This window comes from Schistocerca gregaria, chromosome 1 (genome assembly GCF_023897955.1).
Source record: "Schistocerca gregaria isolate iqSchGreg1 chromosome 1, iqSchGreg1.2, whole genome shotgun sequence".
NCBI lineage: Eukaryota > Metazoa > Arthropoda > Insecta > Orthoptera > Acrididae > Schistocerca > Schistocerca gregaria.
The window spans coordinates 379,792,894-379,817,570 of record NC_064920.1 but is presented as its reverse complement, the minus strand read 5'-3'; the positions used below and the strand labels follow the sequence as shown (position 1 = coordinate 379,817,570).

Below are 24,677 nucleotides of genomic sequence, written 5' to 3'. Positions count from 1 at the left end.
TTGACATTCATTATTTAAAATCATAGTATGTTTAACACAACAAGTAGTTTGTCGAGTCTACTGTTTGTTTATCCGTCTAGATAACAATACTTTAATACTCTGTGCATTGGTTTAAGATGCATATTTGTGTTTACGCTCTGTATGTGACGGTAACAGTACCCTCACTACTGAGGCTGAAATAAATAGTTTGAAGGGAAATAGCACCAAAGTCTCTAGTACTTTCACCTGCTTCAATCTGCCCGGTTAATGGCTCCAGCGGTTTATGTCCACTTCTTCAACCAAAGTACACAGAGCTTTGTATACCAGTGCTTTCTTTCCTTCACTGCCATGCAAATTTCTTGAAATTATTACACTAGATACGGTCTATGTGCCAAGCACACAGCTGATTGATTTCTGAGGGTCCCATGACTCGTCCCCCGCACTGCAGAAGGTGTTAAGTGTCGTCAGACATAAATGCAGACTCGTTTATGATTCCAGCTCTGTCTTTCATAGGACCAAAGAAGTGAGCCATTATAGATGTAGTTTTCCGATTTGACACACAGAATGCTACAGGCATACCTGAATCAAAATCATCTACCACTAACAACGTAGTCACTAACAACTTGCAGACATTTGTGCCATATGAGGAGTCTACACGTACAATAATTTGTCCAAATTTCTTTAATAACTATTTCTGGTAATCTGTCATTAATACTATCACTGAGTCACTGCTGTCAAAATCTTCTCTCTCCTCGCCTTCTTTCATACAGAGGAGAATGCAGTCTTTCATTTTGTTCCAACCACATACTCACACTCACTTCATATATACTATGCTGTTGATCATCAGGAATGGTGAAGTCTCTTTTAAAGTTGTGGAGGTCATGTCGAGTCAGGAGATACAGCCTCTCCACTTAGCCGGAATGAACTGAGTGGTGATATCATCCAAAATTCTATAGAAAGTGACCGCCTCAGCAACGTTACCTGAAACATTTTAAAATTACTCCACCTACAAAGAGGCCAGCTCTCAGTTCGTACATGCAGACACTATGCAGAAAGAATACTGCAGTTAACCATCCCTAAGAAAATAAATTCATGCAATGTAACGTCTGGATACTTTAAAAATGGCTTAACGATATATTCAGCGTAGCCTTCCAACATTACTGAAGATTCCATTAACACACTGTGGACGGAATAATAAAATGAGACCAGATTACAACACCATTTGCAGTATGTTTTACTTTTAAAATCTCCTATAGGTTTCAGTTATGAAAGCCACTTTCAATTGTTTATGAGTCTAGCGTCTTGGAGGTAGACAAGCGCACCTCAGAGCATGGCAACTAGTGCTTCAGCGTGGTCTCATATCCATCACTACAGCTGCGGATACCGTGACCCACCATGTTTAACAGCCTGGAGAGGAAAGAATACATAAATTGTCTTTAATCTGTGCAGATGCGTTAGTGATCTACTCCTGACGAAAAATTACTGTGACACCTGCAGTATAAGACAGCAAGTAAGTATTTCAGAATTTTATTCGCACTTGCATCATTGTAATGCGTTACAGCTGCTCTCACACATCCAACTACATGGCATCACAGTCACACCATTACTGTGTTCAATATGGATCACAACAGTCTGGTCTTTTACGATTACATTCATACTACCATCACACATTGTATTCAAGTGAACTGCCAATCAATATATTCACACTTTTTGCTCCAGATCACACAACCATAACAAAATTCATTTATCGATAGTAAAAAGACAATGTTCCTTCACTACCTAAAAAGTAAAAAAGACAGCTAGATGTAACTAAAACAAGCGTGACGGTGGGTATAGAAACTTTCATATCATATTTTAATCATAAATGTGACTCTCATGTGCTTCGGGATTCCTGAAAGGACAGCAGCATTCCAGCAATGGCTTCTCTGTCAGAACCACTGAGGTACAGTGAAGCAATTTTCTGTTCGTGGCCGAAATGTGTTCTGCAGTAAATGACACTGCAAATTCCAGTTCCTTCTTCGTGGAGCTTATTGGCAAGAGAGTAATGGTTTCCCATCATGGGACTTACACAACCTTTTCTTGTCTGACTTCGATGAAAAAATATCACTTCTGTGGCAATCAAATGTGATTTTTGCAGTGCCATCCTTTAAATGCTTAGTGCCATTGCGAGACGAAAAACTACTTTTAGTTTTCCTCCGTTTCTCATACTTTCCCTTCAGAAAGTCTAAAACAAAACCATCGAAGAAAAATAATTTCATTGTTATTCTCATTGTAAAATCCGCAACCGTCTTTTAACTCTAACTGAAAAGACCGCAGAAATATATTTTAAAATGTAATAGATCCACATTCAACAAGTGCAACATTAACTACACTATCACATACCCACATAAATTACTGACACCATAAGGATTATGCTGTAGTTTTGATCATTTAAATTTTTGTGTGCGGGACTGAGTAGCAACAATTTAACTTATACTGAATGTATAATACGCTAAGTGCACAGTTTACGCGAAATGAGTTATTTAGGTTTCCAAATAATCACATACTCAAGGATTAATAACCACAGGTTAGTCAAGTATGTAAAAATCAACAATGGATGCTATTAATTTAAATAGGCATTGTGCGCTTAACTTACCACCCTTCGATTGGAATTCACTAATTTCTTTTACCATGGCAACCAAGTGCTCTTGCTCCACTTGTAGTGGCGACTTAGCCAAAAAGTTACGTATAAAGCTGCAGCCACTTTTTAAGTACTTAATCGTAGCTTCTCCATCTGGCTGTATTTTATGCACATTTCTAAAATTAGCATTAAAATGCTTTCTCGATGAAAATTCTGTATCACACACATGACCCGCAACAGAAACACCCGTTTCAACGAAATAATTCACGGTGTGAATACGATAATGAGTGAAGCTGGGATGTGGCATTCGCTCACATCTTAGCTATGCTCCTTATCGGGTAATGTGTATGAAGTCTTGCCATGAATATCTTGCAGCCAATCAGAATCGCGACCAGCGGATCGCGAGACGCAAGTCAGCATGGCTCAATATTTCTGCAGGGAACTTCCAGCGACGTGTTTAGTCCATGTCACGTCGAGTTCCTGCAATATGCCGGACAAAAGCAGGTCCGACTCGACATTAGGGGGGATCTCAAGACTTTGTCACCTCTGTGAACATTGCTTCCGCCTTGTATGACGAACATACCAGTTCTTCAGCCAACAGATACCAAAATAAGACACGCCACAGAAACTCACGCAGTTGTGAACCAGCAGTTAGTTTGGTTCAGTGCCTGTAATCCGCTCAATACAGTACTCTGAAGACTACCTTCCGGCGCAGCGGTCACTGTTTATGAAGAACTAGGGTTATGAACAGAGTGCCTGCATACTGCTAGCAGTCTGCCAAGGCACAGCAAAGTTATTTAGGTATCACTGTATTAGGTTTAGACCATCAAGTGGGACACATCTAACTGTACCAAAGGTAAACACCTTTTGTAACATACTCTTAATAGAAGTTGCTTGTTATTTCTAATTTGTTGCCACATGACTGTTATTGAACACGCTTTCAAACAAATATTTAAGTAGTAAGTTTGCAATCAGGCACCTATAACCTTTGGAATGCCAGTGGTTTCTGCCTGAAACCAATATTTCATTAATTTTTTTAAGCACCAGTGTGCTTCGCATGAAATCACCGATGCACTGCGAGACAGAAACATCTGGTGGTACACTGAAGTACATCTACGAATGTAGCTCATTGTAGAAATCACTCACAGCTTTCAAAGTAACAGTCAGCACGGCGGCTGTTCTACATGATTGTAGGAGACCGTGACACGTGTTACATGTTCTTTTTATATATATATAGTTCACATACTGAGGACATCGACGAAAATAAATGTAAATATATCCAAAATTATTGTAACGTCTATTTGAGCTTGTACTACTGTTTTCTGGGTGATCAGAAATGAAACCACTGGATCAGTACGTACTTTTGCTATAAATTTATTAAATTTTAGTCCAATTTTTGCTTTATAGTTGGGACTATAACTTGTTTTAGGCATTATAAATTCATGGAAGTTTCGAGATGTGGTATTGTGTCTACGGAAAAGACGAAATTTCTTTCAAATGTATCTCATGAAATGATAGATGATTGGCAACTGAATTTGCACTCGGTGGCCGAACTTCCCTAAATGCGGCCTCCCAGCCAACAATGCCACACGTGTCCCAATGGTTCCTTAAAACAATTGACTTTACTTTTTGCCAATTCTTCCTGTATTCGCTGCGTGCCATGATAATAGAGGTTAATTTTGTGAAAAATTTTAAACTTCTATTCCGAAGTGAAACCACCTCCTTAAAATAATTGACTTTTTATTGTTTGCCAATTTCTTCTTTCCTTGTTATGATGACAAAGGTAAATTTTGTGAAAAATGTTCAGAGTAAATTCTCTTTTATATTATTGGGACTGTAGCCAGGAATCAGTTTTCTGCTATCGTGGATATGTGGGCTGAATTAATAATAGAATTCAGTTACTAAATTTACGACACTATAAACAGAGATGCGGCAGTCTATTCACAGCGATTGGAGTATGTGCAATCTTGTAGGCCCTCAGCCTCAAAGAACAGATGATGATCAGCCATTCCGCTACGTCTGTACAAATTGTCTGGTGTGGTTAGGAGAGAACTGCACTAAGCTCAGTTCTTGTAGTGCATATCGATGGCAACGAGAGAGATACTACGGATTTGACGATGCATGCGTCTCAGAAAATAAAATGCATCGGCATAGTTTCAAAACCCGAAGTGCAACTTGCTTGTTTCCCTGGCATCAGCTAACAGCTCTTCTTCTTTGTAGGTTACTGGTTCCAGTAAGACTAATAACCAAGATGTCAACAGATCGCAGGGAAAGCATGAAGAATTACAAGACTAATAACGCTTGTATATTATTCATGTTTTGGAAGTGAAAGGTTTTTGATTAATATTCATTAGAGCAAAATCTTTTGATTTTGTGAGTACAGATTTCTTTTGTTTTGTGTTTTTGACTTATCAATTAAAGATTTTGAATACAACGTCTATAAAAAAAGTAAAATCTTAGGCCAAGGCAGTGGAAGATCAAATACAACTTATACAAAGGGAAACAAATTAATTTGCTTAATATCACGCAAACATCTTTTTTGCGCTTGTAAGGTAGCAAGAGCTGATGATAGTAGCTAAGTGGCTAAATCCGACAGCTGCAGTGCTAGGTAACAGTTTTTACACTCATAATACACTGATTTCCGTACTGAGTTGGTAAAGGGCAGTACTGTTCAACACTTTTTGAGATTCGTGACAGCTTGGTGATTTTTGTTGAGACTTTCGAACGAGACAAATTCCCATTCCTGTTATAAAAGACCGCCGACGAGCGAACAAATGGGAGCATTTGAGGAATCGAAATACATTGATGGAAAAAATCGCAACACCAGAAAAAAGTAAAGAGTAATGCAATTTCAGGAATACAATTGTCTAGGTATCATATTTAAGGGATTAACATTGTAAGATCACAAGTTAATGTAAGTGCGAGATACGCCATTACTAACCGGTCTAACGGTCAGAATGTTGAATACAAGCAATCGAACGTGCATGCATTGCGTTGTACAGGTGCCGGATGTCAGTTTGTGGGATGCAGTTCCATGTCTGTTGCACTTGGCCGGACAGTACAGCGACAGTTAATGTTGTTTGTGGACGACGCTGGAGTTGTCGTCCGATAATTTCCCACATGTACTCTAGTCTGGTGATCGAGCAAGCCAAGGCAAAATGTCGACACTCTGTAGAGCATTTTAGGCTGCAACAGCATTTGTGGGCAAATTAACTGTTTCCTTTGAATAACTTATATTTGATCTGTCACTGCCTCAGCCTGTGAGTTTTCTTTGTTATAAACTTTGTATTTCCTGTAGGAAAATGCGCCCTGGAATGCTATTCGTGACCGGCAGCAGAACAGTTGGAATGACCAGACCGACTTACGAATTTTCAGCGAGGATGCGTGGGGCAACCACGAGAGCACCCCGCCTGTAATTTGTAACCGCAGCCCAGACCATAACTCCAGGTGTAGGTCCAGTATCTCTCGCACACAGACAGGTTGGTTGCACGCCCTCAACTCGCCTCCTCCTAATCAACACACACTCATCACCAGCTTTCATCAGAAAACACAACAGACTTGCACACTGCCCTCCAATGAGCTCTTGCTTGGGTTCAGTGGAATGCACGCTACAGGGCGTCTGACTCGGAGCTGTCCATGAGATACCCGGTTTGTAACAGTTCGTTGTGTCACTGTGGTCCCAACTGCTGCTCAGATTGCTGCTGCAGGTGCAGTACGATGTGCCAAAGCCATACGCCAGACACGACGGTCTTACCTCTCAGTAGTGACACACGGCCGTCCGGGCCAGTAGCGAAAGGATGCAGCCTTGTCGAAACTCCTACTTAAATATGCACGGTTCTTTTCACACTAACCCCAGTTGTTTAGGTATATTCTTGTGTTGTAATAGATCCGAATAAGATATATTGTGTTATTAATAGGTCCCACAATAACTATTTATTTTATCGAAGGCCAAATGTAATCCATGGGGAGGATGTTTGTTTATTTTGTATTTTCCATGTGTTTCTCTACAATTTGTTGTAGTACAGATTGATCCTTCTGAGAATCAATTTTGTTCCTTTGATAGGATGCATTCCAGTATGAGCCTAGTCTTTCGGTATTGTTCTAGCGTCTACCTTATCCGCCAAATTCAGTAACGGTACTCCTCAATAACTCTCGCAACTTAACCTGTCGCCCTTCTTGAATGTTGCTTTCATAAGCGGTATCTTCAGTCTTTTGGCGTTTCCTCACTTATCCAGCAAAGATTCAGAAATCTAAAGAACCTTGTTTTAAATTCTGCTGACTAGTGCTATTTCAGTTCGCTATTTACATTGTCACCCACCTGCAACCTTTCGGATGATTATATATCTGAGACCATATCAAATTCTTGGTATTCAATGTGATAATTTTTTTGTAATAATGGGGCCCGTCGTTGTTCTTCATTTATCCATATAGTTCACGTGTGTATTTTAGATGCAGTGTCTGTCTCCCGTTGACATCATTTTGAATCCTGGTTACGAAGTTATGTCACGCATTTTGACGCAGTTTCCTGTAATGTACATTTTAGGAAGAAACTGAAAATGTTTTATGCAAACGAAAATGTTGAAAAAAGTATTAATGGATAACTCATAAGAGTGGTAATTACTACAACATTCGGGAAATATACTCGTGCATTGGAAAAACAGGAAAGACATGGAAGGACCAAATGTGGATGCAGCAATCCGAGGAAGACCTGACGCGTTGAAAGGGATCCGTCGGATGCATTTCACATGTTTGTGTTATTCTGCGTGGTTTGACTGTGTCAGACGAATGTGTTTTCTCTTGAGTAAAGAGATTCCTGTAGTCAATTAAGGCAGTCTTTTCAGCGTGGGGTGGTTAGGCAGCAGGGTTGTTGTTGTTGTGGTCTTCAGTCCTGAGACTGGTTTGATGCAACCCCCCTCCATGCTACTTTATCCTGTGCAAGCTTCTTCATCTCCCAGTACCTACTGCAACCTACGTCCTTCTGAATCTGCTTCGTGTACTCATCTCTTGGCCTCCCTCTACGAGAGGCAGGAGGGTAGAGAGGTTTATCAAGAGGTAGAGACAGGTGCCTTCGTATGATAGCTAACGGCATGTTTCGTATGAGGTAGCAGTTGGCATTTGCTTAACGCACTACTCCTCTCTGGCTTCCAGAGCGGGTGAGCGTTGATCATGCGAATCACCGACCCCTCTTGTTCAAATGGTACAAATGGCTCTCAGAACTATGGAACTTAACATCTGATGACATCAGTCCCCTAAAACTTAGAACTACTTAAACCTAAATAACCTAAGGACATGACATACATCCATGCCCGAGGCAGGATTCGAACCTGCGACCGTAGCAGTTGCGCAGATCCGGACTGAAGCGCCTAGAACCACTCGGCCACATTGGTCGGCCCCCTTCTTGTTCTAGCTCTCAAGCGGTTTGGTTGTGTCTCTTGTAGACATTCCGAGAAGTTGATACAGGTAGTGAAACGGTCTTGGCATACGTTAGTTTTATTTTATAGCGAGTGTTCAACCTTGAAGCGATAGGAGAAAATTTCAGAAAGCATTTCAATGACTGGTATCTCCAACACAACTGAAATATCGTTCTTTTCAAAACCTCTAGCCATTCGTTCTGCCCCTCTTTGTATATGTTCAGTGCCTACGTTAGATCGATTTGCTGTGTACCCACGCTTGAGTATACTCTAACATGTGTTACATGAGTGTTTTGCAAACAATCTCTCCTTGTACACTGTCGTCATTTCCCAGTATCCTATCGAAGGATCGAATTCTGCCACGAATGGAGTGGGCCCCATGGGTAAAGTCAGTGGTCGTCGTTTCGGTTTGGTGGAAGAAAGATGCAACGTCAGTGTCCTTGCTACCAGAAGAGCGGGGTACACACGGCTGGGGACTTGGCTGCCGGGAACACCGGCCGTGTCTGGTTCGCAGATCGGACTGTCTTAGGACGAGTCGGCCCGAGCGCCGCGCGTGCCGCCACTGATGGGCACTCGCTACGGTTTGGTGGGTGGTGGGGAGAGGGCTGAGGAGGGAGGGGGGCAAACAAGTTTCCCAGACAATCTTGTGTATGCCCCGGAGGCGAGGCGAAACAATAAAGCCAGCCAGTTGCCCGTTTCATTAGGCGGGGCGCGTGGCCGCGACAAAGGCCGGCCCCTTCTTTCCGGTGTGGGGGTGGGGGTGGGTGCGGGGGCGGCGTCTTGGGGCGGCGCCGGGCCGGGCCTGCCCGGGGCGGCAATATGTGTGCCCGTGGCCGCGCCCGCGCCAGCCGCTCTAATGCAGCGCCGGAAATTACCCGCGTGCAATATCGCCGGCAAACAGGGCCAGCCGTCTGTCAACACGGCGCGCGCGCCCGGCCCACCCCCGCGCCACCCCGCAAATTAAAACTAACGCCGTGGCGCAGCGGCGGCGTGGCGGGCTGACGCGGGCCGCCGGCGCCCTGCAGGTGTCGACGTGTGTACGCCACGGTCCACAGCTGAAAGGAGAGAGAACAGCGTCAGCGTGTGGGGTTTGCTATTCTGGTATTCTGCGCAACGGAGTAATCTGAGATGTACCCTTTACCCTGTGGCTCCTGCAAGATGCAATTTCCACCCCCACACTACTACAGAAGTCAGACAGAGGCTCCTAACGTTCTAAAGAGAAATGCCTGAAAAACTTTCAGCAATAAATATTTTCTGGATTCGTCCGCTGTAAGGAAATGACACAAAAATTCACAAAATTTCTTACGTAACTAGTGGGATACTTGGGTACTGGAGTAGTGCTAGTTAGTGTAAGAAAAACATGAAACTAACGAAAATTATTATTAATTCTTTTTTTTTTGAAAAAATTCTGAGAAATCACATTGGCACTTTTAGTTATGAACTGAACAAGTTATTTCCTGTTTCTTCTCGGAATGTGAAGTTACCTCTCAAGGACAGGATTCGCTACTCAACTTGAATAATTTCCGTTAGAATGTTGCTAGGTACGGTTGAGGCAGTCGCGTGTGAAATGCAGTGAAGTGTACTGTTGTGGAGGAAATATGGGGCTTGCCAGAGCTGTCTCGCACAATACCGTAAGCTGTGATGACTGCTGTCTGCGCCGCTCGCTGCTGACAAGTAAGGTAACTCTTATTCTATCTGGATTGACCTTCGCCAATCAAACTCTCCCTACGCCTTGATGAAGTCAAGGACTCCTATTCGCCCCTAGTCTAACTATTGGCGTTGTACACAGGTCAGATAACCAGTCCACTGCGATGCCACTCAAAATTCGCTCACAGGTGTTTAACTATAGCTCTGTCCATTCACACCGCACAATAAGTGTGGCGGCCGACGCAGTGAACGACGCTTAATCGCAAGGACTCAGTATAGAGTTGCACTTCTATTCGCTCTCTACAGAGGTGCTCTCCCAGTTAAGTACTGAGGAGAGACTTGTTCCTCGCTCTTTGAGTACACGTACGACCGCGCACACTCTCGTTACGTGTTCTCGCACCAAGAGCGACAACAGAACGGCCCCTCTCCACGCCAGACGTGAAGGGGTACATCTTTCGGTCTCTTCCATTACTCCTTCAGCTCAAGGCGTCAGTAATATCGTCTGCCAATCAGCATTGCTCTTCTAAAACGGGAGAATGACGTTTCGTTTAAGGCGACCAATCCGGAAATCTGTAGTATCGGCGTTTGGCGTTTGCTGTCTCCCTGTAAAAATCTCTGAAACTGTGTGCTATGTGTAAAGAATGCGTAGGCTGGCTGCTCCCACACAATGTAGCGGAATTTGCTTTTAAGCCGAACATGGGGTCGTCCTTTCACTTTGGCAAGCGCTGTCTGCTCTATGGGCGGCCACCGGCCGACGTAGATGGGTTGGGACTGGCCTCCTGGCGTGCGGTTGCCTCTCTCGAACTAAAAGCTCCTGAGACAGTCGTGTCTGGAATGTATGTGTGTACGCCAGCCTCGAGTATTTCAATCACGGTGCGCACTTGCGATTTATTAGTTATTTGCATATCGTTTACATGAATTCATACAACATACTTTATCTCATCGAGTTTGGTTTCGAATGAAGCGTCTTGATGTGCGGAATATGATTGTGAGGGCGGAATATGTAAGCAGTGAAGGTCAGGAGACCACGTCGTCTTACAACAGGTGCGTAATCATCGCAAAAATGTGTCAAGAGTTACCCACAATCTACAAATATACTTTTTGAACACGGTGTCCCACTTATCCTCACCACACGAAATAAGAGAAAACTCAGCAAGATGAAGAAAGAAATGAGATTGACATCAGACCTTTTGGAAAGAATGTTGACATTAAGTATTCGACATTTTTTACTAAATTTAAACGAGTATCACATCTTGTTCAGCACTCTTTATCTAAGAATATACATAACAAGTGTTCGACTTTCGCACACGCTGGACACACGACTATATTACTCAACAGAAGTTAAAAATCGTTACTTGCTTCCGTTATATTGACACCGGGAACGTTTTGTGAACTGTAAAATAATTGTAGTTGTCAGCACCTGTACATGAAGAGAAACTGTCCACCCTGACTTTGTAATTATTTCTCTGGTCGGATACCACTACTACCGGCATTTCATTCACCAAACTCCAGGGAAGTGAACAGTGTACGGCTTCTGTCGCCGAATGATGTAAATTTTGCACTGCATGCATTCGTGTTTTCCCGTTGCTGTGTTGTATTCCTGAGACTGAGATAAGGAGCAGCAGATGCTCACTGATCGGAGTGCCAGAAGAACGATCTTCATGTCGGTGCGTCGATTTTATCAAGGCGGCTTTCAACAGTCTCGTAATTAATCGCCCTGCCATTTAAGATATCTGCATCTACGTTAGCGTTCATACTTCTCAAGCCACTTTAGAGAATGTAAAACGTAATTTATACAATTGCTAGTCATTATCTTGCATGTTCCACATACGAAAGTAGCGAAGAAGGAACGACTGCCTGCATCTCTTCATGAAGCATAATCTTCGATATTTTATCCTTACGCCATGCACTTTGGTGGCAGTGGAATCGTTATATAGTTTCTGCGGCTTATTCTGAGGAGACGAAAGTCATGGAGTACCTCCTAATATCGTGTCGAATCTTGTTTAGCCCAGCGCAGTGCAACAACCCGGCGTGGCATGTACTAAAGAAGTCGTTGGAAGTTCCCTGAAGCAATATTTAGCCACGGACGGAGCTTAGTTTTAGCTCCCTCTACGGCGAAAGTGTTGCCGGTGCAGGATTTTGTGCACAAACAGACCTCTCGACTATGTCACTTAAACTTCGATTGCCGGCCGGGGTGGCCGAGCGGTTCTAGACGCTACAGTCTGGAACCACGCGGCCGCAAGTTCGAATCCTGCCTCGCGCTTAGATGTGTGTGATGTCCTTGGGTTAGTTAAGTTTAAGCAGTTCTAAGTTCTAGGGGATTGATGACCTCAGAAGTAAAGTCCCATAGGGCTCAGAGCCATTTGGACCATTTGAAACTTAGATTGGATTCATGTTGGACGATCTTGGTGCCCAAATCATTGGCTTGAATTGTCCAATTTTTTTTGGAAACCAAGAGCGAACAACTGGGGCCCGGTAACAAGAGACATTGTCAGCCATACAGAAAGCACGCTTTTTGGGTACGCGAAGACCATGAATGGCTACAAATGGTCTCCAAGTAGCCGAACATAACCGAGGACCCAGTCCGTTCCATGTAAATATAGACCATACCTTTATGGGGACGGCACCAGCTTCCAAAGTGCGTTGTTGACAACCTGTGTCCACGGCTTCGTGGGATCTGCGCCACACTCGAACCCTGCCATCAGCTCTTACCAACTGAAATCGGAACTCATCTGACCAGATCACGGATTCCAGCTGTCTAGAGTCCAACCCATATAATCATGAACCAAGGAGTGGCGCTGCAGGAGAAGTCATCTGTTAACAAAGGCATTCGTGTCGGTCGTCTGCTGCCATAGCCCATTAAAGCCATATTTCGCCGCACTGTCTTAACGGATACGTTGGTTGTAGTCCCACATTGATTTTGCAGTTACTTCACCCAGTGTTTCTTGTCTGTTAGCACTGACAACAACACGCAGACGCCACTGTTCTCGGTCTTTAATTGAAGACCGTCGGCCACTGCTTTGTACTCGGTGAAAGACAATGTCTTAAATTTGGTATTCTCGGCACACGCTTGATGCTGTGGGTCTGCGAACATTGAATTCTGTAACTATTTCCGAAATGGAATGGCCCATGCGTCTACCTCGAACTACTATTCCGCATTTCAAGTCTGTTAATTCCCGTTGCGAGGCCACAACAGGTCGGACACCTTTTCACATGAACCAACTGCGTACAAATTACAGTTCCGCCAAAGCACTGCCCTTTCATATTTTGTGTACGCAATGCTATTGCAATCTATCGCTATCCTGTTACATTTGCCACCTCAGTGTATATTATTTGCTGTCTAAACTTCCTCAGTCGCATTTCACAAAAAGAGTGTCTTCTCTACTCACCCCTCACCCCCTGACCCCCCCCCCCCCCCCTTCTGCCCTTATTGTCACTAAGCAGATAAAGGGGGACACGGTCCCCGTCACAGGTTGCCTGTTTGACAGCTTCCAGGTGCAACAGAAACCTGATTCTAGGTGTCTCTATCAGTTATAGACAGAATTTAAAAATTTAAAAAGCTGTCGTAATCTTCTCATTAAGATCAATAATTTTATGCTAGGGGTGCAACATAATATGTCAAGTCCAACTGAACTTTCCTACAACGACATTGGTTGCAACGACAACTTGGGCTATAACGTGTGATTTCTGTGGTACGGCTGTATTCCTGGTAATGATCATACTTCTAACTTTGCTTAATACGACAGATTTATATGTTTGTACCTCATATACGACGTCATTTTCAACCTCAGTCAGCAACACGAATTTGCAAGGATCAAAGTACTGTAAAGGGAAATCTGTTGTTGTAATATAGCAACCTGGTATGTTCTTCTGTTTGCCCTTTTGTCAACAACTGGTGTAGTATACACCTCACCTCATTGTTACCCTAGGACATTCAGAGCACAGTAGTGGTGACAATCACAGAACTCGTCAACAGTAGGGCCTGCACGTGATGTCAATTTCCATAAGAATTTATTACGAAGTGCTCGAAGTTTAGAAAAGCGTGGCCAGTAAAAGAAACGTTTTAAGGTTGAAAGAGGAAGAGAATGTAATTCATGGAATCGAGAATGGAGTTCAAAAGGCTGACGTGTGTCATCAATTCCACAGTCCAAACGATTTGGAAGAAAAATAATAAAATGATTACTGCGTTTGAACAAAATGGATCTAAAACTAAGTGGTAAAGAAAAGCTGAACGGAACGCGGAACGACGTGGTTGTAGCGCTGCTTAGGTGTTTTAAGCAACAGCGAAGGATCAACGTTCCAATTAGTGGACCTCTCCATACGGTGAAACCGGAAGAGTTTACCAGGAAATTAAAAGATGAGGAATTAGTGTGCAACATTGGCTGCATTGACAGATACAAGCAATGTCACGGCATTACTTTTGACAATGTGAGTGGTGAAACCAACAGTGTGAATACTCATATAATGCAACATTGGGTGACTACCGTGTAGCTCACAATTGTGTAGGATATGTAGAGTGTGACATCTTTGATGCGGACGAAAACGACATTTGCATTTTCTTTAAATTGCATCTGAAAAATAAAGCCTCTAAAATTCAAGGGCGGCTAGTTATCTAAGGAACGAATAACATTTCCTGTTTGTGCTATCGCAGATGGAACTCAGAAGAAAAAATTGCTCTCGATAGGTAAATCAAAAATTTGTTTGAAGCACGTAAACAATTTGCAAGTGCACCAATATGCTAATAATAAGTCCTTGGTGACCTCAGTACTCTTTGGAGCTGAAATAAAGCACTGAGATTGAGAGCTTAGAAATCGGTAAAGAAACATACTGGTTCTTGTTGACGTCTGTCCAGAACATCCTGCACTCACTGGTTGTCTGGAGAACATTAAGCTTGTTTTTCTCCCTGCAAATACGACAAGCATATTTCAGCCCGTGGCCAAGGAGTAATTAGGAGTCTAAACGCCACTATCATAAGCTCATATTACTGAAAATGATACAGTACGTTGAGAAAAATCTGGATTCTTCTGTAACTCTGGTGGATGCGATCAGATGCATTACTAAAGCTTGAAGCCGTGTCACAGCCGAAACCATCAAGAACTGTTTCCGCAATGTGGGAATCGCAACTGAAGAAATAAATGTCACCGAAACTGAAGAAACCTTCGATGACACAGATGATCTTCACTGTCACCAGAAATCAAATGTGAAATTCTCAATTAGTGTGGCTATGAATAGTATGCAACAATAGATGACGACCGTGTTAGAAACGGAGCGCAAACTGAAGACGAAAGTGCAAATGAAGTGAAGATTTATTGCTACAGTGCCCACGAATTGGGCGAGGGAGATGAAGAAGAAGAGGAAGAAGAGGAAGAAGAAAGAAATCAGGTACTCTTATCTGCTGTAAGTGACGCTTTAGAAGCCATTCGAACTGTGAAAATGTTGTATGAAACCAGGGGAGGGAGCAGTGAAATTGCAAATGAGATAATGAACATAGAATGTAATTTAGAAACTGTGTATTGGCCAAATAAATAGCAGACTATTTAGTTCACTTCTAAGTAAAGAAGTCTAGTGAGTACTCGACATACTGCTGTTTATACTGTATTCATGTAAACTTAAGAGTGAATACTGAATGTAAAATCAAACAAAGCCAAGTAAATTTGTTCTTTTCCATTTGCCACCACAGTAGACTCAAAATACTATTCTCACTTACAAAGACAACGTTTTATTGTTTGAATGTTTTTATAGCCAGTTCCACAGTATTACAATAAGGAATGGTGTATACGGTACATCATGAGACAGCGTTAACTCATGGCTTGCAAATTACCCAGAGTATATTTATCCCGTATTCGATAATGAGAGCCTTAGCGACTTACAACGAACTTGACATATAATTTTAAACTCTTGCGAAACTTTTTCTCGCTGACCTCTCCCACTAAATGAAGGAAGGAGAAAAATTCATAACTTCCTACATTTTCAATGTACACAGTAAAACAGCAGCTTTGGGCATTACATTTTAATTTCTTACCTGTTTACAGTATCGAAAATTTTTGATCAACAGACTGTTGTCTGCATGCTGGCAAGACCGCTCACTTTTATGGGTTAAAAAACTACCTTCTTTACGCTTTCACATTACAGGCAGAAGTACGATAAAATCTGAAGATCTACAAAGGTTTTTACTGTCATTTTTTTATTTTTAGATCGGAGCGGAACGTTTTCCGCTTCTGTTAAAATCTTTCTTTGACTGCGCAATGGATATATTAGCATCCGCGTTAGATGCGCATCTTTACAGTTACGTAAATTATATAAAACAAATGTGTTTCAAAGAATCAGTCTCATCTCATAAGTTGATCATTTAATATAGCGATACGTGAATGCCTTTCCGAGGGTATTCACAACCTTCATGCAACGGAAATCCCAATAATATTACAAGCTGCCGACAGGTGTAGTTGATATACCTCGATGAGGACAGACATAAATGGTATCTGTTCTTTCGAGAGCAGTTACTATCTTCATATATAGTTAAAGGCTACCTGGTCATTGACCTTCGTCTGTGCGAATACGCACAGGTTGCCCGAACTCTTACGGGAATTGTCACCTTAGTGTGCGCGAGTAATGAGTGGATGGGCAAATATCTATTAGGTACATTACGTATGTGGATTGTGGACAGTTGGGAATGTCAGTCTCACGGGAAGCGTGGAAGGGAAAGGTCCCTGCAGACGCGCTATTCATCTGTGCCCTCGGTGGCTCAGATGGATAGAGCGTCTGCATTGTGAGCAGAAGATCCCAGGTTCGAGTCCCGGTCGAGGCACACATTTTCAACTGTCCACATCGAGATAATTCAATTACACCTGTCGGCAGCTAAGGGTTTCAATTAATTGTCATTTTAAAAACACGTCGCCCTGAGGATACTTTCAGGGCAGATATGGGGATGTTACGGTAAACGAACATGGTGGTGACAGAGGAAAACACATCGCCCTGTGGATACTTTCGGGGCAGTTGTGCGCTTACTGTCAAGTGGTTCAGCGTGTCCTCGTGGAATTCCACTACAAGAATTGAAGATAAGCCGACTGAAGCGCCCTCACTCTCACGTGCAGTAATATTGTGGGGGACTAATACGCTGTGGTTGCAGGCGCTTCAGTCCGGAACCGCGCTGCTGCTTAGATCACAGGTTCGAATCCTGCCTCGGGTATGGATGTCCTTAGGTTAGTTAGGTTTCAGCAGTTCTAAGTCCAAGGGACTGAAAACCTCAGATGCTGAGTCCCATAGTGCTTAGAGCCATTTGAACGAGGGTACACGTATTCATTGTTTGGACCTGAATAAGACGCTGATAGCCTTTAATCAACAGCTGCAGCTTAGTCCGTGAGGCGTAGTTGCATTCCGCAAATTACAGCGCAGTGACCGCGGAAGTATGTGGTCCTGGATCGGCTGTTGGTTCGCCAGGCGACTGCAGCTCGTCACGAAGCACACAGCACAAACACGTACCACGAAAAAGTACAAATGGACAGTTCTGTTCCCACTCCCTGGCGGTCAGCTTCCTATATCTGCGGCACCTGAATTGCTGCCAGTCTTCCTGGAGGAGCAGCTGCCATAAAACGCGTGTATGGGGTTGGGGGCGGGGATGTGACCTGTCGGGCCGTCACGTAGGATGCCGGGCCATTGTCGCAGCCCACAATGCCGCCCGCCCCCACAAAGGACACGCGCGCCGCGGCCCACAACAATTAGCTCATTATGAGGCGCGTCAATATTTGCGCCGACATTGTGGCCCGGCCGTCCGGTCCATCGCCGTGCGCCGGCCGCGCCGAGGAACCAGTTTTAAATATTTGACGCAAACACGCGGCCGTTTGGACAGCGCCTCCTCCTTGCGTCGTCGCGTCGCGCCGTGTTCGGAGCGGGCCAGCGCCTTTTGTCGCCGCTCTCCCGGATCCGATACGCAAACACCTGGCCGCGCATTATTCAGCGCGCCGGCCGGCGAAAGAGCCGCCATTGTGGCGCCGGACGTCGCCGGGCCCAATGAAAGAAACACTCACTCTGCGTCGGCCGCTCCGCGTAAAAGGCGACGCGTCGCGTGCTTTCGGTCTCTGCGAGTCAGGCGCTGTCCCGAGCGCTGGCGAATCGCCGAACAGGTATCGCAGCTGATTCGGGAGGAATTCCGTCTCGTTCGCGAAGAAAAGCGTTCGTCAGGACAGTGGAGGGACGTAAAAGGGAAGCTGACGTTAGGAAGGAAATGAAACAAGGTATGCCCGATGTTATTCAAGCAGTAAATGAACGCGAGAGAAATATGCAAAGAAAGAGGAATGCTGAGGTTAATAAGGGAATGACACAGGGTATGCCCGATGTTATTCAGTCTGTACTCTGGGCAAACAGTAAAGGAAACGAAGGACAAATATGCAAAGAAATTAAAGTTCGAGGAAAAGAAATAAGAACATTGTCGTTTATCGATGAGATTACAATTCTATAACAGATGGCAAAGCACTTGAAACATCAGTTGAGCGGAATGGATAATGTATTTAAAAGAGGTCATAAAACGAACACAAATATAAGCTAAAGAAGGGTAGTGGGATGTAGCAGAATGAAATCTAGAATCGCTGAGGGAATTGCATTAGCTACTATATGAGATAAAGTAGCAGATGACATTTGCTATTTGAACAGCAAAATAATTGACCATGACCGAAGTACAGAGCATACAAAATGCTGGCGACAGAAAAAAAAGAGAAATTTATTAACAACGAAAATAAACTGAAGGCAAACTGCCTGTTGGCTTCTGGCTCAGGTCATTCGGCCGACGTATGTTAGATGATTTTTCTGATGTTTCGCCAGCACGACTGGCTGTCATTGTCAAAGCTTCGCCATCCACAGCTGGCTTTGGACTGGAGTCGACTTCGTGGGGATCCGTGCTGCAGGGAACGACAGTCGCAGTATGCAAGAGGAGAACCGCACGGCAAATGACCACGGAAAAACCCTACATATAATCTGCTGCAGAAAGCTCTAGTCCACCAGAAGAACCCGAGACAGGAGCCAACAGACAGTTTGTCAACAAGTGGCCACAAAACCCTTAACTGTTTTGTATAAAGTGAAGAATTACAAAGTCGTTTCTGAAGAAGTTGGGCCCGCTTGCCTGACAATTGGGAATCAGGTACGAATTTCTCAGAGTGCGTTTTAACCTAGCTTTCATCGCTCAACTACGTAAGCAGTCGCTTGAACTGACACGTGGTTCAGATTCCACGTTAAACTGTATGTATGATTTCCACGGTCGAATAGTTGGGGTACACCGAGTATCGATCCCATGACCTTCGCAGAGTGCTGCCAGCCCTCTAATAGAATACGCTGAGCAACCGTGCCGACATGCTGGGCTATCCGTGCCGTAATCACCCTGTCTGAAGACAATACGTTATGACTAGGATTGGGCTAAACTGTTATTTTTTTATTACCATTGGAAACGGCCACAGCCATTAAATATCTGGAAGTATTCATACTGAGCTATTTACAGAGCAACGGCCACACAAAACTAATCATAACAACTTATAAAACGGTCTTTCGACAAATATCTTACTATTGGTCGTCAGTCAGGACCATGCCAGACAGGATTCATAGAGGAAAAAGAGAAGATATGAAAAGGTCAGCGCATTTCGACTAATGTTATAAGCACGAAAATGTCACGAAGATGCTCATCCATCTCTAGTGGGAACGGGATGTAATAGATGTAAGCTTAGCACCTAACAGCTCCGACATAGGCAAAACTGCTTTTCTCTTTCGACTCTCTCTCTCTCTCTCTCTCTCTCTCTCTCTCTCTCTCTCTTTCTCTTTCTCTCTCCGTTTTTGCCTCTGCCTATCTCTCTCTATCCCTAAACCCTCGTCCTCTCACATGCACTAACACACACACACACACACACACACACACACACACACACACACACAAATACAGACGTTAGTAATGTAAATTAATAATAATAATAATAATAATGAGTAATATTGTAATATAAATTTGCCATCGTTGTCAACGTGGCGACGCAAAAATTTAGTATAATTATGATCTTTACACTTACTGTGTCTAATACGACATCATCGCGTACTTAATAGTATACAAAGTACACGTTATGTAAATCGACAAAACAGAAATCTGTGATCACTGAAGAGATTTTTATTTTTCCTGCTGTTCATCTCCGCAACAAAGGACGTCCACAATACTTTGAGACGTGTGTTAAAATACCAGTGTTGGCAACATCATTATTTTATATATTCTTTGCACTTACGTGATTCTTGACCCGTATGTGACGTAAGCACGACAAAAAGCAGCCTGTAACCACTCGTGGTATTTACACCTACCCTTTCCTTAACTTTTTCAGGCCTCCACAAAACTTTGAGCCACGTGCTAAAACATTGTTTTGTTTTCATCTTCTGCTACTAGACAGTACTACACAACTCGTATATATCGTATTACTTCACATAAATGCTTCTGATGATTCAGATCTAAAGCTCTGAAAGGCGCAATGGAATTTTTAATATATTTTGACTGGCAACAGTAAACTTTTTCTTGATATCAATAACGGCCGCGGTAAACCCTAATCTGAAATTTTCGCCTGATAGAGAAAGTGAAGCATAAAGTTAAGATGAAGGTAAAAGGGAGACGTAGGACCCAAAACAAACACTATGTCATCGATATGCAGACACAGATACACAAAATACAAAACCATAAAAACGCACACACACACACACACACAGACACACACACACACACACACACACTCACAAACACATACATACATACACACACACACACACACACACACACACACACACACACACACACACAACACTTCTCACAAGAGGGATCTGCAACAATAACAAAAAATTGTTTACAGTCTACTATGACAATAAAAAAGCTTGCGTATTCGCTAAATTGAAAAATGGATTGAAAATAGCGTGTAGAACAGATAATTCAATAAAAAAATAATAAAGAAAAGAACTGTGGACAACAAACACTATACGTCTGTTTGTCTCAGTTCACACGTCAGAACTACAAGTCACATTATATAAGATATTTGTACATTAGAGCCAGAGGAGGAGGCTAAAGACAACATTTGCAGAGTACCTCATGGATGTGGACCATAGGTCAACAGACATTAACAATGAACTAAAAATTCTTACATGCACTAACAACCCTACGCATGAACTAACTGAAGAAAATTACTAGCTACTAAAAGCAACAGTAAAACAATAAATGAATATACACCTCCCAGTTATGGTATTTTGTCCTCGCTCTCTGTCTCACTCTCTAGATACCCGCCAAGAGCACGTAAGCCCACGACGATGGAGCAGTTGAAATGTAGCGTAAACAGTGTTATATAACAAATATATTGTAGCAGTGATATATTATTTTAACAGACCGAAAAATAACGCAGGCATCAATCGTTTCATATTAGACAAAAAATTTAGTTCCATGCAAAGCGCGGTGGAAAATTACTTACCAGATCAGATTGTAAGCTGTACCTTAATGTCACCTGTACTGCAGAAGACAGACAGCGAACTGAACAACAATATCTTCTGTTACGTCAGGCCTTTTTGTTAAAAAGTGTTGAATATAATGACCACTATCCAAGAACTATAAGCATTCTTACTAACATTTTTCTTGTTCGACAGAAAAATAAATGATACGCACTGGTGATGACGAAAAGTCACCGAAACGTGTCTTCTTTTTCTTCTTTCTGAAACGTTTCCTCTTACGCCGGTCGTTCACAGAGCCTCTTCCACTATTCTCTTTTCTACCACAGCCTATCGTTCAGCATTTTCTCTGACTGCAGTCCTCTTCGGCTCACATCATCCACCACTTGGTCTCTCCAACTTGTTCGTGGCCTTCCAATTGGTCTTTTTCCGGATTCTTTCCATTCTATTGCTCTACCTGGAAGTCTTTGTTGTCCCAGTCTTTTGACATGGTCAAACCATTTAAACCTACTTTTCCCCATAGATTCGTTTCGGGAATTGAGCTGCAGGGTGTTTCGTATTTTTCCATTTCTTGTCCAGTCCCTTCCCGTCTTTCCCAGAATCCCTCGTAGAAGGCACATCTCTGTTTCTTGTATTCTGCTCAGATCTTTCTTTGTGTGGGTGATAACGAAGAAACTATTTTGTTCAGCTTTTTCCATAGCGTGTTAATTGCTGAAGCATGTATCATGAGCTTTCGTAAAACAACATGAGCTCAAAATGAAAACACACACTGTACGAATATATATTTTTAGATGCCAGAAAAGGGCCTCAGTGTAATAGTAATGAAGTGCGTTGTGTTGATTTGTCAGAAACTTGAGTAATCTAATTTTATCATGCGTATGCATCCAGATTTCAATTTTTTATGCACAATAAGCAACACCATCGTAATTGTTATATTATTAACTCTATCCGTGATCGTGCACGTATTTGAAACTTAAAAAAAGTAACTTTCTTACACGGACTAAAAATGTACATTACATTACTCAGCGACGTTATAAAGATAATTCAAACCAATGTTTTCAAAAATTCAATTGAAGCAATTTCTTATATAATACGTACAATGTATCACATGTTATTTTGACTAGACGTTGTATATCTTAATGAACCCTAACATAAATTAATAATATGAAAAACTCTGTGATTCTAAAACATACTACTACAGTATCATCTGTATTATTCTAAATTATGATGCTCCAGATATGTGATGGACGATACTAATTTCCCATGATCTCTTGCATTCTGGAGAGATATAGGCTTTGTTTATTAGAAAAAAAATCAAAAACACTGTGTGTGTGTGTGTGTGTGTGTGTGTGTGTGTGTGTGTGTGTGATAGAAAAAGAGAGAGAGAGAGAGGGAGAGAAAGAGAGACAGAGACGAGAGAGAGAGAGAGGGAGAGAGAAATGATGAGACGTGAATGACTATTGCAATATCAGATTTTACATTGTCAGCTAACTTGCTAACAAGTATGTATGCTGTGACCTGACAGTCACTCATCATTGGTGATATTTGGTTATTTTCTGTTCAGCTATATTTGAGAAAAGTACAAGGCTTGCTAACTCAAGGTGAAGATTTCCAGTCACATTTTTAAGAAACGAGTGGGCTCAGGTGTTCGTCCCGTGGTCTGGCTGTAGAGGAGGGATGGGACAGTACCATCACTTACATTGATAAGCCAAAATACTACGACCACTGCCCACCGTGACGTTGGATGCCACCTGGTGGCGCCGCGGGCAGGTGACGCGGTAACAAAAGTATGTAAGCGGTACAGACACGGACGGTGGATCACCTTAGCGAAGATGTGGGCTGCAAATGGCGAAATCACTGAGATAAGCGACTCTGACAAATGGTAGATTATTATCACGCAGAGTCCGTGAACGAGTATCTCGGAAATGGCGAAGCTGGTCGAATGTTCATGTGCTACTGCCGTGAGTATCTACGGAAAGATGTAGGAGAGTGAAACTACCATTAGGAGCTAAATGTTTGGTCGTCCACGAACCTTGACAGAACGTAGGATTCCGACGGTTATCTGCTCTGTAAAGTAGGATCTCTGCCAAAAGAGCACAAAGCTGGAGCACGCACGAGGGTTCAGAGCACACCGTTCAGCGCACATTGTTAAATATAGAGCTCTGCAGGAAAGCACACCTACGTGTTCACATGTTGATCCAAAGACATCTTGATTAACAGTTGCAGAGGGCACGGGACTGTCGGAATTCGACCGCCGATCAATGGAAACGTGTCGGTCCTTCGGGTGAATCACATTTTTGCTACACTAGACCTCTACAAACGCTGTCATCGAGATGAACGGCGTCTCGAAACGTTCAGAGCGCCACGGACACAGGCTGGTGGGAACAGTATTATGCTATGAGAGACATTTTTCTGCGCTTGCATGACCTGTGGTAGTAATGGAAGACACGCTGACAGCTGTGATTCACCTGTTTCCCTTCATGCTTGATGTCTTCCCCGACGGCGATATCATCTGTCAGCAGTATAATTGTCCGTATCTCGGAGCCAGAACCGTGGATTGAGGAGCATTATAATGAACCCTCGTTGATGTCTCGGTGACTAAATTCGCCTGATATAAATCCTATGGAACCTATTTGGATCGCCATCGGGTGCCATCGGCCCGTACGCAAATCAGCGCTCCGTTATTTACTCGAGTTGCACGACCTGTGCATAGATGTCTAATACCACATACCTCCACAAATACGCAAAATTAGTGACGGACAAACAAGCTGTTAAGCTGGTGGTCATAATGTTTTGTCACATCATTGTTTATCACTTTGCAATAGTAAGTAAAATTGGCAGCTTAATGTTCTTATCTGCTCTGGAAGGAGATACATCTTTTGTGGCTTCTGGTGAGAGATTCGTGAACTTGCCTCCGCTGAGGCAGGCCTGAGAGGGTGCAGTGATGGACTTGGGTGGTCGCAGTGCTGCGAATATCGGATATCTCAAGCTCTTCCTTGCTGGGCTGCTGGTTCCTACAAATACTGCTGGCTGGTTTCCGGTATCCATCAGGCGGCACAGTCTTGGAAGACAGCAGAACGATCACTGGTTCCCTGAGCGTTTCTGGGGAGATGAATCTGCATTTCTTGTTGGCGGTTGTAAATACGCGTCACCGACAGTACGCCGTGGGCAGTGTGGGGCAATTCAGCCAATCAGAAGGGTGACCGGTATAGGCGCTGGACCTTAAATGTTTGGGCTAGTCTGTGGCGACACAGCATTTACAGTTTCCCAACCTCTAGAAAACTAATGACCGTAACGTAACCGATAGTGGAGAAGCTTTGGCAGGCTACCCCTGCATTTCAGCGTGATGAGAGGAATTCTTGGTCGTCACTGTGGCGGAATCTCTAATTCCTCCCCTCGAGGCGTAGTTTTCTTGGGAGCGGAGAGGAACGTTGATCAGTGGCGGAGTCGGTGCAAGGACGCGTGGCCGAGAAGGCACATCGAGAGAGAGGTACAGGAGTATCTGGTTGTGGCCTGGCGTAGTTTCCGCTGAATAAATCGAGTATATGTCGCTCTTTTGGAGTTAGCGTTGCATTTGCTCTGAG

General features: G+C 43.2%; 1 non-coding gene across 1 annotated transcript; it reads left to right on the top strand.

Annotated features, from left to right (window-relative positions):
* Positions 1–16,387: 16,387 nt before the first annotated feature.
* On the top strand, positions 16,388–16,462 carry Trnat-ugu (transfer RNA threonine (anticodon UGU)). The gene has a single exon. It is a non-coding gene; the product is annotated as a tRNA-Thr (tRNA).
* The last annotated feature ends 8,215 nt before the right edge of the window (positions 16,463–24,677 follow it).